Source organism: Dermacentor albipictus, chromosome 1, assembly GCF_038994185.2.
Source record: "Dermacentor albipictus isolate Rhodes 1998 colony chromosome 1, USDA_Dalb.pri_finalv2, whole genome shotgun sequence".
In the NCBI taxonomy this organism is placed as follows: domain Eukaryota; kingdom Metazoa; phylum Arthropoda; class Arachnida; order Ixodida; family Ixodidae; genus Dermacentor; species Dermacentor albipictus.
In genome coordinates this window covers 404,629,508-404,647,569 of record NC_091821.1, presented here as the reverse complement: position 1 = coordinate 404,647,569, position 18,062 = coordinate 404,629,508, and the positions used below count along the sequence as shown (strand labels likewise).

Below are 18,062 nucleotides of genomic sequence, written 5' to 3'. Positions count from 1 at the left end.
CGCTTACATTTCTATCTTAATGCCGCAATCTCTCTATCTTAATGCCGTTTTCCCCGAGCCCCTTATACAGCAATAAGGCGTGGCAGTACTGTAGTCAAGAGGTTGTTCAAGTCGTTCAGGCATCACAAAAAATGTGCGCTCGCTCTTAGCAAGTTTGGCCGTTCAGTTGAGTGGGAAAAATTATCTTAGTAATGCTGTTTATGTACTGGGCACAATCCGTACTGATGAAATTTATTTGGTGGTTGACAGGACGGTTGACAAATTGTTTGCCCTGGCAAACAATTTTCTTCATGGTTAGGCGTTTTCGTAACGTTCTCAGTGGCATAATCCGGTACCCAATACTGCGTAGATTATTCTGCCGGCATCACTTCAGAAATTGTTTGTGTTATTAGATAGGTCATTCTATTGAGGCAGCAAAGGAAATTATTGCAGCAGATCCCAATCTTACCTGAACACTTCTAGTCGTATAGCTATGCACTGCGTAAGACGCGGCATGCAACTACCAAGTTGCTGTTTTGTTTGCAATTATTTATATAGTCATGATTACTTGTCACATTTGCTAACGATTTAACCTCTCCTGGCTTCAATCAAATTATAAACCTCTAGCTCCCAAGTTGTATGTAAAAATATGTTTACAAAATTTACCGTTTTTATTCCCAGCAAGTCATTCCAGGAATATTAGATTATGGGGTTTACCGTGCCAAAACCACTTTCTGATTATGAGGCACGCCGTAGTGGAAGGCTCCGGAAATTTCGACCACCTGGGGTTTTTAACGTGCACCTAAATCTAAGTACATGGATATTTTCGCATTTCGCCCCCATCGTTATGCGGTCGCCGTGGCCGGGATTCGATCCCGCGACCTCGTGCTCAGCAGCCCAACACCTTAGCGATTGAGCAACCACGGCGGGTCATTCCATGAATATTCTCGATTTAGAAGATATTGTTACGTTGCATAAGTTAGATATAAAGATGTATTTACAATATTTGCAAGAGAGACAACGATGCATAAGCAACATGGTTGTCGATACCAATTCCACCTCTACACGTCAAAGTCGTCGTCTGACTGGCGCCACTCTTGGTTGCGCCGTAACATAACCCCCGTCAGTAGAGGCACCGTCTCAGCGCTATCTATCAGGGAAGTGAACTCGCGGCAAAGTAAGGCTTCAGCCGGGACACATGCAGAGCGTCCGTGGAGACATGCGAGTCCAGCGGAGCGTCCCGTAGTTTACATCGCCAAGCTGACGCAATATCGTGTAGGGCCCTGTGTAGCGCGTTAGCAGCATTTCAGATAAGCCGACGTGATTGCATGGTGTCCATTGGAGGACAACTGATCTAGAGGGAACTTGAACGTCCCCATGTTGGTTGTCGTATCGGATCTTCTGGGCGGCCTGATACTCAGGCAGCCAGGAGCCGATAATCTGGCGTGCCGTGCAAGCCCGGGCGAAGACGTCTTAAGCGTATTCAGTGGGAGTGTTCGTCGATGAAGGAAGCAGTGAGTCAAATTGCAAAGATGGGTGGGTGAACAGAAGGTAAAAGGATGAAAAGCCAGTGGTCTCGTGACGGGACGAAATAGAGACGAAGGTCAAGGAGGGTGACGTACCGCGGTCGTCGGAAACGTACATAGACAGCATTTCTGTCAACGCGCGATTGAGCCGCTCCATCAGTCCGTTTGCCTGCGGGTGGTCAGCGGTAGAAAGCTTGTGCTCGGCAGAACAGGAGCGAAGTAGGTCTTCAACTACTCGTGGTAAGAAAAGATGTTAAAGAAGCGCACTTACATCACGCACACGCACACGCATACGTACACATAGAACGGACATAAAATGGCGCTGGACTGAAACTGTATCTGTCCAGCACCTGTGCATGTCCTTTCTACGCGTGCGTGTACGCTTCAATGTATGTGCGCTGAATCAATATAATGGCTCACGAACTAGCTCATCGTTATCGTTTAAGCGGGGAAAAAAAAAATGCGGCCGCGATCAGTTAGGAGCTGCCGGAGTGCGCCGTGATGGAGGAGTACGTCATCTAAAAGGACATGTGCCACTTCAGTTGCATCGCTTGTGCGCAAAGCTCGCGTGATCGTTTACCGGGTTGCTTAATCAGTCGCGAAAACGACTCACTTATTGCCAGATTTCGACGATGGAAAAGGGTCGAGAAGATCGAGACCGACGTGAAAGGATGGTTCTACGGGCACGTCGATGGGGTGAAGGCGTCTACCGGGCAGCACAGCAAGTTTTTGCGGCACTGACAGAGCACACAAGCTGCTGCATAGCGGCGCACGGAGCGGTAAAGGGCTGGCCAGTAGAAGCGGCACCGCACGCCGTCGTAAGTGCGCGAAACGCCGAGGTGACCTGCAGTAGGGGCGTCATGCAACTGCTCAAGAACTGATGTCAGGAGATGGCGTGATGCAATGAGTGAAAATTGTGGTTCTTCAAGGCGTAAGCTGCGACGGTAGAGAACGTCGTCGTGGAGCACGAACATGGGCAGCGTTGGCTCCGAATGTCCAGAATTGAGACGATAGATGGAACACGTAAGCAGTGAGGATGGAGGGAAAGAGATAAGTAGAAGGCAGGGAGGTTAACCAGAATAACGTCCGGTTGGCTACCGTAAACCGGCGGAATTGGAAAGGGGGAATACAGAGATAACATGGAGAGAGAGGAGGGAAGGAAAGAAGGAAATTACGGTGAGTTCGCTGACGTGTGTGGTCTTACAGAAATTGCATTAATTGCGACGTAAGCAGTCATCACGCAGTTCAGTGCGGACGTCGTGCAGTTCAGAAATGGACAGGACGCAAGATTCTGTGCTATAGGAATCATATTCAAGGTGGTAGACAGGTTGACAGGAGAGGCAGTCTGCGTCCCTGCGCAAATGGCGTAACTTGCATAAAAGAGCAAATGAATATTCTTGGAGCCATAGCGCCCATTTACCCAATAGCAGAGTGGGGTCTTTAAGTGAGAGAGAGAGAGCAAATGATAAATGAAAGGTAGGGAGGTTAACCAGGACTGAGCCCGGTTGGCTACCCTACACTGGGGAAAGGGAAATGGGGACGGAAAGTTTAAAGAAAGAAGAGAAAGTCCACCGGGGATATCGTTCAGTCACTCAGTCCGGATTACAGACGTTCACTCAATCCTGTATCTTTCAAATATCGCAGCAGCGCTTTTGTGGCCTTTTGTAGCTGCGATATACGAGGCCATGGTCCCAAGATCTTGTTCAAGGTGAACGGTTTGCTATCTAACTTGTTGAGAGTTGTGCAGAGATCTTGTCTTTCATTTTCAAATGATGGGCAGTAGCACAGTAGATGGTCGATAGTTTCTTCGACACCGCAGGCATTGCACTCGGCGCTATTAGCCATGCCAATCAAAAACGTATGCATTCGTGAATGCGACGCCCAAGCGTAAGCGGCACAACATTGTTTCCTCATTACGCGGAAGCCCTGGTAACAGCCGCAGTTGCATAGATGGATCGAGGGAATGCAATCGATGTTGAGTGAAATCAGGCGTGTGCCACTTCTCCAATGTCATACGTTGCGCTAGCTTGCCTAAGTGTTGGGCTGCATCAGTACGCAATAAAGGTATAGAAACAAGGGTTGCTCCTTCGTGTGCTTTCTTAGCAGCGTCGTCAGCGAGGTCGTTGCCGGAGATACCGCAATGGCCAGGCAGCCACTGAAGCACGACGTCGTGCCCTTTAGCAATCATGTGATGGTGAAGTTCTCGTATCTCCGATACGAGTTGTTCACAGGACCCGCGACGAAGAGATGACAGAAGACATTGTAAGGCCGCCTTTGAATCACATAATATTGCCCACCGATTAGCCGGTTGGTTGCTAATATAATCAACGGCACCTCGGAGGGCAACAAGCTCCGAACCGGTCGATGTTGTCATGTGAGAAATCTTGTATCGGATGCTTAGTGATCGTGATGGTATAACCACTGCCCCGGTGGAGCTGGTCTGGGTGGAAGAGCCATCCGTATATATGTGGACTCGGTCAAAGTAGGAAGTGTGCAAACAATCCAGAGCTGCTTGCTTCAAGGCCAAGGTAGATAGGTCGGTCTTCTTTCTTATTCCTGGAACCGTAAGACGCACTTGAGGTTGTTTTAAACACCACAAAGCTGAGGTTGAACGTGCTGATGGTGTAAACCCCGATGGTAGGGAGGCACGATACTTGCTGATCTCGTTGGAGAAGGATGCCTGTGGTCGTCGTTCTGGCAGAGAGGCAAGAAAGCTTGATTGAATCCGTGAAATATGACGAACATGCGCCCTGAGCGAGTCGGTGCTGATGTAAGTCGTGATCGGATGGTCTTGAGCCATTATAGTGGTTCCTGCTGTTGAGGCGCTCCGCGGAAGGCCTAGGCAAACACGTAGTGCCTGTGCTTGCACGCTCTGAAGTTCTCTAAGATTGGACTTGCATATTTTAGCAAGCACGGGAGAACTATAACGTAGAAATCCGATAAAAAGTGCTCGATATAACTGTAGCCTGGAGCCTATTGACGATCCCCATGTTTTGCCGGCGATGAACTTGAAGATGTGAACAATAGATGTGAGCCTCTTCTTCAACTGGGCAACCTGAGGGCTCCAAGAGAGGTCCCGGTCAACAATGACACCCAAAAACCGATGATTTTTCTTGTAGCTGATAGGCTGGCCATTGATGTATACTGGATAACCAGACATTGCTTTCCGCGTAAAAGCGACTAACGCACATTTTTCTGTTGAGATGGTAAGGCCTTGTGTCTGAAGATAGTCAGATGCCTGTGTTGCTGCTTGCTGCAGCCTTGCGCGAACCTGCAGGCGAGTGACCGCTGATGTCCAGATGCAGATGTCGTCGGCGTATATTGAAACACTCACTGTTTCCGGGAGGGATTCAGCCAGCCCCAGAAGCGCGAGGTTGAAAAGAACAGGGCTTAGAACACTGCCTTGGGGAACGCCTCGGCATGTGTAGTAGTCGGTAGTCGGACCATCTTCCGTACGCACGAACAAGGACCTTTGTGTCAAGTAGTTTCTGATCCATCGATATACTCGCCCTCCTAGTTCAACTGTGAGAAGTGCGTCGAGAATGGTTTGATGGGAAACATTATCGTAAGCGCCTTTCACGTCAAGAAAGAGTGCGGCTGATAATCGCTTCCGAGATTTTTGTTGTTCTACAGAAGATACCAGATCGATGACACTATCAATCGATGAACGGCCTCGTCGAAATCCCGCCATTCAGTCAGGGTAAATTTTGTTGTGTTCAAGGTACCATTCGAGACGCATGAGGATCATACGTTCCATGAGTTTCCCGACGCAGCTGGCAAGTGCTATCGGCCGATACGACGCCAGTTCGAGCGGTGACTTTCCTGTTTTTAGTAGTGGTACCAGGCGGCTTCGTTTCCATTCCTGTGGGACGACACCATCTCGCCATGAGCTGTTAAAAATGCTGAGGAGTTGTCTTCGTGCTTCTTGACCGAGGTGGCGCAAAGCACTATATGTTATCCCATCGGGCCCTGGTGAAGATGAACTCCTACAGAGCGCCATAGCAGCTTCTAACTCTTCCGTCTTTAAGTGAGGAGAGCCAGCACAAGGCGGGGTGATCTATATGATCTGGCTACCCGGAACGTTATACCCGCGTAACGTTCCGGCTAGCCTGCACGCCTTAAATTTTCGCCGATTTTTAATTTTCTCTCTGGGGAAGTTGGTGGTGTAGGATATGAACGCGGCCGGTATCCTTTTGCACATTACAATCTTGTCAGCTTTCTTTTTGCAAAAAATTCATTTTTAGTATGAACGAAAGGTGATTGCTTAGTATTTCGGATTTGTTTCCTGTTTGGCTCTCTGCTATGGGTACACAGCTTCAAAGAAAAAAAAAATATTGAGATCGAGTCTACACTGTAACTCTACCTGGTTAACCTCCCTGCCTTTCTCCTTTCCTCTTTCTCTCTCTATCTCTGTAACCACCTAAGGCGCATTTTACTCGTGGTCCCACGTGTGTCTAGTGCCAAACCCCGCCACCTATGTAACACGTACGAGGCTAACTAAACAGCAATTTTAGCGAGGAACCGCAGCATTCTGCTGACTTTTTAGCGTATAATGATCGGCTTCCCCATAAGCTTATATTGACTGCAGTGTTTCGGCGTGTGTTGAGTAGATTTTTTTATCACCGAACGTTGTTTTCGTTACTTAGACTTAGGATGTAGTCATCGGTCGCTTTACGACAAATAACCATTCATTGCATCAGAGCATCCAACACCAGAGATAGCTTCATTTCAGGTAATTTTGAACAAAAGTGCTCCATCATTATGATTTTAAGATTCTTCAAACTCGCGCTCCCTACAAACTTACGCCATGCTTTTTATATCAACGTGTGAATCGAAACTTGCAAAGTACCTCCTATCGCCGGCTTCCAAAGAGATTTGCGTTCCAAGCGAAAGCAGTCGCCCCCGTGCAGTTCCGTAATGAGTCCAACTTCTGTACAGGTTTTCACACTTCAATGACCTCTATACTTTCAAGTAATCGAGTGGAAATCTGGTGGGCGACCTTAATGCGCACAGGTGCACTTTAACTGCCGTGCATGGCAGATCGGCCAAACGCGAAACAGTTTGAGTGCTCTCACTCTCGTTCTTTGAATGCAGGAAGAGGTGGGGGCGGCCGGAAATGGGAAGTCGTTTTGAGAAACGGCGGTGGAACGAAATTACAAGTTTACTTAGCACGTGCTCACCGCGCTGCTTTCGGTAATGAGCACTCGAACTGGTGCCACCGTCACTACGATAGCGTTGCAACAGCTGTATTTCAAGCACCTTCTCCGAGGTAGCGCCTTAGCATTGTGCATCACCGAGAGTCAGGAACAAACTCCGGAAATATCGTAATATGACGCACCTGGTCGCGCACAAATGAAAACCTCGATTTCGATTTCATGCTATACCAGCCAAGGTGAGCTCATTCTGGTGCTATCTTTTCGTTTCAGACGAAAAGGATCGCCTCAGATATTACCTATAGTCATTCTACGCTGTGTTCTCTGCGAGCACACAACCAAAGCGTGCATTCTGAGTGTTGAAAGTAGAATGCAGGTTTGCTTACAATAGAGGTCTTAAATGTTATGGTGTGAGAGGAGACGAAACGATGTGAAGAAAGTGCCAAACAGGAGAGAGCGTCTTTTCTTTTTTGCGATTTCTTCTCAGGTTTTCACGTCATGTCGCACCATAACACTCACGAGCTAACTATCTCTACCATAAGTAGCATCTACATATTTTAATTTTAACATCGCAATCGCGAAGATTGGTGAATCTTGTCCTGCCCGGTCAATGCCTCTGCAGCAATTACTCTGGTTTGGTCATGCCGTAATTTAGTAATCGTAAGTGCTTCTCTAGGTTGATTACAAGATAGCGTGCATGGAAGGCTTTTAGGCTTTTCTCCTTTTGTAAACAATCGTTCCCCTAAACATCCCAATTTTATTCAGCCATCGTCCTTCATGTGTTTTATCGAAAGGGATTAACTTTGACTTGTTATCCATTGAAAACGGAGAGAGATGCTGTCACCAATGAAAGCTGGAAACATTTTCCTTGCTAACAGCCTGGCGAACTACTCTAGGCATTGGGTGAAAGTTCGAATATACACTGTGATCACGCAAACACACAAAAGCACATACATCGACTGACATGTACGTACACTCAACCTCCTCATTAAGTCTATTTAACGACTGTAGTTCTCAAAAATTTTAGGAACACTTTCATCGCAATAGATGCGTTACCATGGAGTGTTGGGCCACGCGGCATAAATGACCCGCAGGTTTCAGCTAGAGTCATGGAGCCAGCACAGCGCACAGCAAGGCCGTAGTGGGCCGGAGTGAAGTCTCTGATGGAACACCTGCCAGGGTAGGATCGTGGTGACGTGTGTAACGGAGTGAAAATGAGCCTCTAACGACATGAATCATAAAATTAATAAATACCACCGTTTATTATCGCGTAATACATGTTTTATCGCAGACGGCGTTTAGTATCGCTTATAATCATCTTATAGCCTCATTAAACGCTGATTCCAATGTGCAGAAATTTAGTCCTTTCATCGCAAGAAAGAGTGTCATTTTGGCGCAATATGAAGAGAAGATTCCACCAGTGCTCAAGCGGGATTCACACGAATTTAGGGAGCGTCTGTCAATCTGTTCTGAATCAGTGCTGGGCGATTTCCGAGTAAGATTGTGGCTCGTTGCACATACTATTCAAAACTCTGCAAGTGGGTCTCTAGCAGCAACCTTTGTCTGGGAAAGTGTTAGTACAAGTAGTTGAAGAAAGAAAGGGGAGGTCATAGAGTTCTGCGTAGTTTTCGTAAAATATTGGACGGGGTCTCCAGCGGGACAGGTAGCTGTAAGCTGACCAATGAATGCGGAGCACGTTGCGGTACCGACCAGACGCAGTTACAGGTTGCCTATAGTACCCTCTCCAAACAATTTGTTCGGCAGTATTTACGTGGCAACAGCCTGATGCAAGCAAACGTCCATTTTTCGGAAATTCTGCGCTTCCGGTGATTTCAGCATCACACAGATATCTTTGTAGCACTAGCCTAGCTGTTTAATGCAATTCAATTTATGTCAGCGCCCTTGTACAGCCTCCTCGCAAATGGCTCGAAGAAGAGAAAAAAGATTACGTAGATTCAAGCACAATTTGGAATGGATGTGAATCAAAACTTTCATGAAGAGGTTTATTAAAGGCTCTGGAACTGTCTCTCTTTTGCAATGCGTCTTGAAGCATAGCGATTACGTGGCTGCCCAGCAAAAACGTGGAAACACGCACCACATGACAGATGAGATTCACGTGACCGTGGATTACACTGTCTCTGGGATCAACCAACATTTTATCATGCATTCTACGAGAACAGCCCAGTTTACCATTGAACTATCTCCAAGGGCGGCTCACCTTACTCGGCAAGAGGCCTACCACGCAGACGCGCTAAAACCCCAGAACAAAGGCGTAAGAAGCTTCCCTTTCATGCGCATAAAATGAAATACTTGCAATACTTTCGTAGTAGTCTGCTGACGTCAATTAAGGTGTTTGATAATGATGGTGGCACGAAATATACTGAACCTATTCTGGTCGGCAGCATGACAGCATGACCACAGGAGTGCGATGAGGGCAGTGTGACGACAATGAAATGACGAGGCCGAAGTGATGAGAGCGCGATGACAACGGCGGCATGACAAAGACGGTCTGACCACAGCAGAATCAAGAAAACATGCTGATGATGCCATGACAATAGGTGCGGACCTGTGGTTCTTTCACTCTCTTTTACACTACGGAGGCCAGATGCTCATGTCACCTTTGCTTTAATGCAATTGAAATTTCATGAACTGTGCGAAGCTACGTGAATTGGCAAGATGAAACGGCACATATCGACAATAGACAAATAGCCCATTTCGGTGACGAACGTGCCTTGCAACCCAAGTTGCTGAAAAAGACGACGCTGCGTCACCACCGAATACGACATCTAAACCTTCCGAAGACACAGACCTCTCCCACAACGACACGTTCGTCCCAAGGAGCTAGATGGCATACTGCGACGAAAGGGACCCGCCACTTGGTTGGAGACTCGGGTGCTCTTGAGCATGGATCCTCAGCAGAGGAAATTCATTCACCGACCACTAAGAAAGCGAAGAAAGAACGACAGAAAGCTGTTAGATTTAACTGCTATGGCTGTTGGTTACAGTGCACTCGAGAGAACGTGAAAGGTACTAAAGATAGTCTGAACAAATACATATGAAAAGATGCAGAAAATGTTGGCGATGATTGTCGATGTAAGAGAAGAGCACGAACGAACGACGAGTAAAGCAACTTTACCTGCTTAACCCTACAGTCACTCTCGTAAAACTTGCTTCTGCGAAACTTCACATACAACATAGCCCCTTATACCCTTTCACCTCCCCCCCCCCCGGCTTTCCCACAACGCAGTTGCGCGATAGCACACGCCGTTTGTCTCGGCACCTTTGTGTCGCAAGTCCGACCACCGGCAATCGAACACCACCAACCGCTGTCAAACACAAACATGGGCAAAAAGGCCAAAATTGCTATTCGCTTTAAAATAGCGCAGTTCCGCCTTAGTAGCGAACCATTGAAAGCGACACGAAGGTTTAACATTGTTCACGAGCTTCTCTGACAGCGTTGTGATAAAACACGTGGGTGACATGGCTCGATGCAGCAAGCGAGACAACTGCTGCTGCGTTGCAGAAACAGCACCCTGGCAACTATCAGGCTTCACACAATACTGGCGCGACGAGGAGCGCTGCTTGCCGCCGGTGTTGTAGACGTTGTACCTCGATGGCGCACGAGATGAACACAAAGTAAAAATTAAGCAGACTCAACTCAACTTGATTTCATTACATGTAGCGAGGGAGGAAACAGATGAAATGAAGTGAGGTTGACCAGATAAGCCGTACTTAGATGTTCGTACCTAGGTGTTTGTTGATGTTGTGATATCCAGTGACCGATGTTGGCATCGAAAATATTCATTGAGTTGCGCACGCGTAAATATAGCTGTCTAATAGGCTGGGTGAGTTGGACAAGAAAGCTTCACATTAAGAGGAAGCTTTAGCTCGGTTGCTCCTATCTAAATACAAGTAAAAAGAGAATTCGTTTTTCTCGGCATCCACTGCACCAAATTTGACCAGAGTCGTGGCATTTAAAAAAAAAAACTTAAAATACATTTACTATTGGTTTCCAATCTTTTTTGTAGATTGTCAATTTTTATTAAAACTTGGCAAAAATTACTAATTTTTCAGAAAATGAAACTATCACGTTTACAGCTCTGTAACTCAGCAATAAAAAATCCCCAACAGTTGCACGGCGGCCTCTGTACGACAGTGATCCCGTGACCAAAGGGAGCGCTTCGGCCTTTGTCTAGTGGGTGTTCGAGCCGTGAACTCTGGCTCACCATTGCACGCTTTCACTCGTACATACAGCATAGGGCGCGTTGCAGCGATTTTATCACCCTTACACTTTATACGGAACCTCACGGCAATGGCGATGGCAGAAATGCGCCTGGAGCTTTCATACATTCGCTATCAAACTAAAAGAAAAGCTTTAAAATAAAGCTGTCTCACAACAAACCCGTCGATATCACAATTATGGGAAATGCATCTCATAGTACATCTAAAGCGGAAATATTGATGTGTTACACATGCATCTAAAAAAATGAGGCAATATGGAAATCAAGCTTTTGCAGAACCCTTGTGCACTACGTCACGAATTCACGTAAGATATAAACTGACATAATGAATTGGTATGATTTGAATGACACAACGGATTCCATTTACAGAACCGCGATATCCGTTGTTTATGCAGAGCTATTAATCTGTAAACTTTGCGTTTCCATTTTTTGCGAACTTTCACGTTTCCGAAAATTTCATTAACAAAATTCAGGTCCTAAATAGAAGTTCCGCTTCAACAGTCAACACATCTACTTTTCTCTTTCAAATGCAACAAATTTCATTAAGATCGGTTCAGGGTTATCTCAGAAAAGCGTTTCTGCGTTTTACATGTATTTCAATAGGCCGCGTAGGAGTTGGGCCGGAGCTTCCTCTAAAAAAAATTCTCAGTGCTCTTCTACTTTGTGAAGAATGATGACCAGCGGAGCTGTGTATGTGGGCCCCTTAATGGCGAACTGTACCTAAACCACGGGTCGGCCGGGCAGTGCACTATCTTCGGGATCGGCCTACGTATCGGGAGTGCTTAACGCCTGCTTCACCTCAGCCGCGGGTGGGCCCGGAATGCACTACCTTCGGGATCGGTCCCCGTGTGGGGAGTGCTGAACGCCTGCTTCACCTCCGCCGAGGGCCGGCATGGTATTGCACTATCTTCGGGATCGGCCTATGTGTGGGGCATTATGAAACAGAGTTCCAGCGCACGATTGAAGACCAGGAGAGAAAGACCCTTGGACCGTGGGTCGGCCTGGAATTGAGCTATCTTAGGGATCGGCCCACGTACGGGGTGTGCTTGACACCTGCTTCACCTGCACTGAAAATCGCACTGAAATCCACTACACTGAAAATCGATAACCGTATGAAGAGGGTGGTACCGGCGTCTGCTATTGGTCCACTTTTCCTTACTTAGCTTGCGCTGGCTTCCGAAAATCGCGGCGGCATTCAACGGAAGCTTAAGAACGATGCTAAAACGGGTTCTCAGCAAATGAGAGTTGGCAGAACGAGGTCGATAACGTGCCGAAAGTGCTCGAAAACGCTACATGGCGGCGCAAAAAGTTTTATTACACGCAAAGAAACGCATACTCCCCGGAAGGTGCGAGTATATAGGCAGTGCCTGAGCGATTGTCCGATGCCATCTTTTATTCCTTTCGGAATGGGGCAGCCTGCGTCTATTCAAAAGAAATTAAGTTTTGTTCTGCATATTAATTCATATTTAACGCATGCACGTCACTTTTACGTGGTAAGTGTTTGCGGTTTTCTGACGTCACGTGACAGGCAGGTGAAGTGGGTGCAGCCCGGAAACTTTTTACCAATAGCGGAGGGCTAATGGGGGAAAGGCGTCGAATCCGAAATTACTGTTTTTCTTTTGTTCGCTCAAATCATGGATAATGAGTGTGTACAAGTCGTATCAGAAGGGGAGCTATCGCGGTTTCCATGACGTCGCGTGACAGACAGGTGAAATCCACAAAAGTTTTCGACCAATTGCGGAGGGATGATTGCAGAATTGGAATAGAAAAGCTTGGAATAGTTTTACTCTATCGCGCCCCAGAATGCTTGTTGAGCTTAACGTAGGATACATCACAGAAGAGTTTTGCACAAATTCTTGTCAGTTTAGGCTGTTGTCTTGAAGCTTATTAGGTAGTATAATCAACATCATGAAATTAGTTGTAGTTTTGTGTACTGTGATGTCGTTACAACATACTTATTGACGTTAATAAAATTGTTTATCAAGGTTAGCCCCATTTTGATGTTCTTGGCCTATTATTGCGCATTGCACTATACATTTCCAGCCGAAAGCACTGACATAAATAGCAGGAAAAAATGTATACGGCACAACTCTGTTGACCGAGGAGGATGTAAAAAAAATTGACATCACCTATACCTACCCATAGAGGACAGTGTAACCGCCGGCGGCCATATTGTGGTGGGTAGGAGACCGGCCGTGTAGCGTGTGCTTTCGCCGCCGTTCTTTTCTCGCAAATGATCAACATTACTAAACTAAAATTTGTGGGTGGGCCAATTCCGAAATTGGGGGGCTGTTACCATAAACTTGGGGTGGCAAGCATGGTTCAATCCATCACGCAGGATTGAACCACGCTCGCTGCAATCGGACTGCACGCATACGAAGGTGCTGCAGAGGCACATTTGTCCAAGAAATATCACCACGCTTTGCAATTGCTGCACACTATCCGGCGGCCGCCGAGCTTTCTGCCCACCACAATCGCAGTGCCAGTGCTGGGCCACGGCACTGGCACTGCGATCCTGCGCTCACCGCTGATGTTTGTACAGGTCCTGTTGCCGATTTTCCTGGGTCGGCCATGGTCTGTTTCTTCGATGCAACCGGTCCCGATGACACCCATCCGTGAATGGCACAGCGATACAAGCTCCCCCTGGCTCGGCGCACTTTCGTCAACGGACTGCGGTCTATCAACACCGTTTTTTGCCACTTCACCTCTGCTGGATGCTCCGCCACTTCTGGACGCCGCAGATTTTTCCGTCTGGCAACGTGGGACTGAGTCAGCTGAGCGGGCAGTACAAAAGTGCGCGCATTCCAACGCCGCCCTGGGCCACGGCACTGGCACTGCGATCCTGCGCTCACCGCTGATGTTTGTACAGGTTAGCTACTATGACGCTTATTCCTATCGTGACGATGATGTCTGTCTTTTAGCAGTGTCGTGGCCACCCCATGTTTTGAAAAGTGTTCGCGCTTGTGCATCGTATCTGTTGTGCCTGCTTGTTCTGGATGGTGATGTCGAGCTAAACCCTGGACCCATGACCAAGGCTCAAGAGGAAAAGCTAGACCTTGTGGCTGGCTCTATCTTGCGTGTTGAAGCTAGTAATTCTGCGCTGCAAGAATCTGTTAACAAGGTGCTTCATATGCACGTTGAGTTAAAGAATGATTTAGAAAAACTGACAAAGCGTGTCCTTGATCTAGAGCAGAAAGTTGCAGCGGCCCCATGTGCTCAGTCCATCACGAGCAGTGACAACGGTCTCGTAGGCGTACAGGAAAAAATTGACGACCTCGAAAATCGCTCTAGGCGGTCTAACGTTCTCTTTTATGGATTAACAGATTCGGCGAGGTCTGAAACTTGGGAAGAGTCAGAACGACTCGTAAGTAATTTCTGTACCGAAAAACTTGGGCTTACCATGACGTCGATTTCGAGAGCACATCGTGTGGGCCGCTTTTCGTCTGAGAAGAAGCGGCCTATCATAGCCAAATTTTTCAATGAAAAGGAAGTTGAATTGGTTCTGAGCCGCGGCCATAAGTTGAAGAACACTAACTTAGCATCTCGCGAGATTACTCGGAAGCAGTTCGCGAAAAGCGACGGAAACTTCTCCAGTTCTCGAGAACTATGAAGAAAGACGGAGACCGAGTGCGCCTGGTTTTCAACAAACTGCACTTAAACAACGAAGTTTACGAGTGGAACACCAATAAAGGCCAGGCTGTTCTTATTTCTCGGCGCAGGGATCAATGATGTTCCTCCTCCTTTGTTTCATTAAGCTCAGTTTCATCTACCGGATCACCCGTAAAATTGCACCCTAGCACTGATAACAAATTTCTCTTTTTATACACCAACGCTAGAAGTGTTATCGCTAATGGTATTGCACTCCCATGACTCATCGATTCATTCCAGGCTTCTTTAGTGTTACTTACCGAGACCTGGCTTAACAACACCATACACGATAACAACATCTTTACGAGTGAATCCACTTTCAAGTTTTTTCGATGTGATAGGCAACAGCGTAGAGGGGGTGGTGTGCTCATCGCGATAAAGGAAGAATTCATCGCCGCACCCATCATTATCGATTCTTTTCTGGAATGTATTTGGATTTCCCTGAAGGGTGCTGCATTTGGTGTGATAATTGGCGTTTTTTATCGTCCACCCGACATGTCTGGCGCGTTTTCCGAAGAATATCATCGAGTGTTGAGCGAGGTGTGCGCGCATTTTCCGAGGTCGGTGATTATCATATTTGGCGATTTCAATTTTCCTAATATAGATTGGTCGACGCTCTCCGTATCGGCCACGGATGCGGCCGCGCATACCTTTCTCAGCACTTGTCTTGACTTTTCATTAACCCAACTTATTAGTCAACCAACACGATCCACTGAAACTTCTGCCAATATACTAGACTTAATCCTAACTAATAATCCGGATATATTATCCGACATAACTCATGAAGCAGGCATCGCTGACCATGATGTCATAACTGGATGCATTAACTTTTGCGTGAGCAAAAGAATAATTACCAAAAAGAAAATAAGGTGTTACGGTAAAGCCAATTTCGACGCAATTAACAATGAATTAACCACATTTTCAGGTCAATTTCTGCATGATTTTCATTCCCGTTCCATTGAACAGAACTGGGTCCTGTTTAAGGCCACCCTCAGTTCACTCATTGACACCTACATTCCTGTGTTATCCATTTCCTACAAAAGCAGTTCTCCATGGTTTACTAACAAGCTTCGGCGGCTTAATAACAAAAAGAAAAGACTTTACAGGCAGGCTAAGCTGACTGGTGTAGCGAGTGCTCATGATAAACACAAAGCATGTGAAAAGGCTTATAAGGCATTACTAAAATCCACTCGCAAAAACTTTTTTTCTCATGATTTACCATCCATGCTAAAAACTAATACTCGTCACTTTTGGCGTGTGGTGAACCCTGCAATTCGCACTGACATCATTCTTACTGATTCTTTTGGTGTTCCCATCAGCGATTCAGATTGCGCTCAACTTCTTAATGATACGTTTGTAACAATTTTCACTCATGAAAACATTAACTCATTGCCAACTTTAAAGACATTAGTGGGAATCACAATGCATGAGGTAGGCATCAGTGAGGCTGGTGTTTTATCTCTACTAACCAATCTTAAAATGTCATCTAGTGCCGACCATCTAGGTTTCAACAATAAAATTTTAAAGAATACATCGCATAGTATTTGTCCTCTGTTAACAGCTCTATTTTCCCAGTCACTATCAACTGGTAGTATTCCTAATGACTGGCGCATTGCTAAAATAATACCCATTTTCAAATCAGGTGATCGCGCTTCTCCCCTTAATTATCGTCCCATCTCCTTAACCAGCACTATTTGTAAATTACTCGAACATATCATACACAGTCAAGTAATAAGCTTCCTTGAAGACCATAACATTATTTTTAAGCATCAGCACCGTTTTCGCAAGGGCTACTCATGTGACACACAACTTGCCGGATTTATTAACGACATACACGCACTAATAGACACCGGGTTCCAAGTTGACGCAATATTTTTAGATTTTTCTAAGGCATTTGACCGTGTTCCACACCATAGGTTGGTACTTAAACTTTCACAGCTTAACATTCACCCTACTATAATTGCATGGATCACCGATTTTCTCTCATCTAGAATTCAGTTTACATCAGTTAACAATTCTAACTCATGTTATGCTGATGTTACGTCTGGAGTTCCACAAGGCAGCGTACTTGGTCCTTTACTCTTTCTAATTTATATTAATGATTTACCCAGTTGCGTTTCATCTAAAATCAGACTATTTGCAGACGATTGTGTAGTTTACCGATGTGTAACAAGTAACACCGATAGCCACTTACTACAAACTGACCTGGACGCAATAAGTGCATGGTGTTCTAATTGGTTAATGCCATTAAATATTTCCAAAACTAAACTCATGTCTTTCACCAATAGGCCACGAATTCTAACCACCTACTCCCTTGATAACAACCCTGTGGAACTCGCAACTACTTACAAGTACCTTGGCATCAATCTTCAATCAAACTTATCATGGAATAATCATATTAACCTTACCCTTGCCTCTTCAAATCGTACTCTCGGACTTATTAAACATAACTTAAAAGAAGCCCCAATGCATGTTAAAAAACTAGCATACACAACATTAATCCGTCCTAAACTAGAATACGCGTCTGCCATCTGGGATCCCGAACAAACGTATATCATAAGTAACATCGAAGCCTTGCAGAACCGTGCTGCGCGATTTATATTTTCAGATTATTCACGTTACACCAGCGTCACCGCGTTAAAGAATAAAGCTGACTTGGACAACTTAGCACTTCGCCGCAAAATTTCTCGCCTAACACTTTTCCATAAGCTTTATCACCATCCATCACTTCACGATGATTTCTTTCATTCACCAACAGTTATTTTTCCACGCCGTGACCATCCATACAAAGTCAAACGCATTAACTGCCAGTCATCCCATTATGCATCTTCGTTCTTACCACGCACAATAACTGAATGGAACGCCTTACCATCAGTCATTGCCACGGAACCAGACTTGACTAAGTTTCAACATTTAATTCGCTCACGACTTGTCGACTAATCGTATTATTATTCTTTTTTGGGACATTTACAGTGTTTTTCGATATTTGTTGGTGTTTTTTAGTGCAGTTGCCTTATGTTCTCCTAATATGTACTAATGTTTTCTCTGTAATAATTGTGACCTAATTATCTTGTATATTAACTATGTTTCACTGTATTATTACTTCTGTTAACCTGTCTTGTTTTTAGTGTGTACAAACTACAACCAGTGCTTGTGATTGACCCCCCCCCCCCATGTAATACCCTCGTAATGAGGGCCTTTGGGGGTATTTTGAATAAATAAATAAATAAATAAATACGGCGACGCTGACTTCACTTGAAGAGTGCCCCAGGGCTCCACTCCAGCAAACTTATTTATATGCTCCTAGGTATCGACACACCAGCTCTGTCACCTACTTTCATACAATAATTAGTAGATGGAGCTGAGGTGCTAGTGTCTACGGGAGCTGCAGTCTGGGCGGTTCAGCCAGCATGGGAATTATGGAAAGTGCATGCATTTGCCTAAACTTCGTCCCTCTGGCTTCAAACGGCTCCACAACCTAGTAAGTTCATCATATTCAACAAAGTACTGTGTAA

At 45.9% G+C, this 18,062-nt stretch overlaps 1 protein-coding gene across 13 annotated transcripts in view; it reads right to left on the bottom strand.

Moving 5' to 3' along the window:
* LOC135903595 (uncharacterized) overlaps positions 1-18,062 on the bottom strand; it is a 1,541,440-nt gene that overhangs the window by 257,794 nt on the left and 1,265,584 nt on the right. The gene's annotated exons all lie outside the window — the stretch shown is intronic.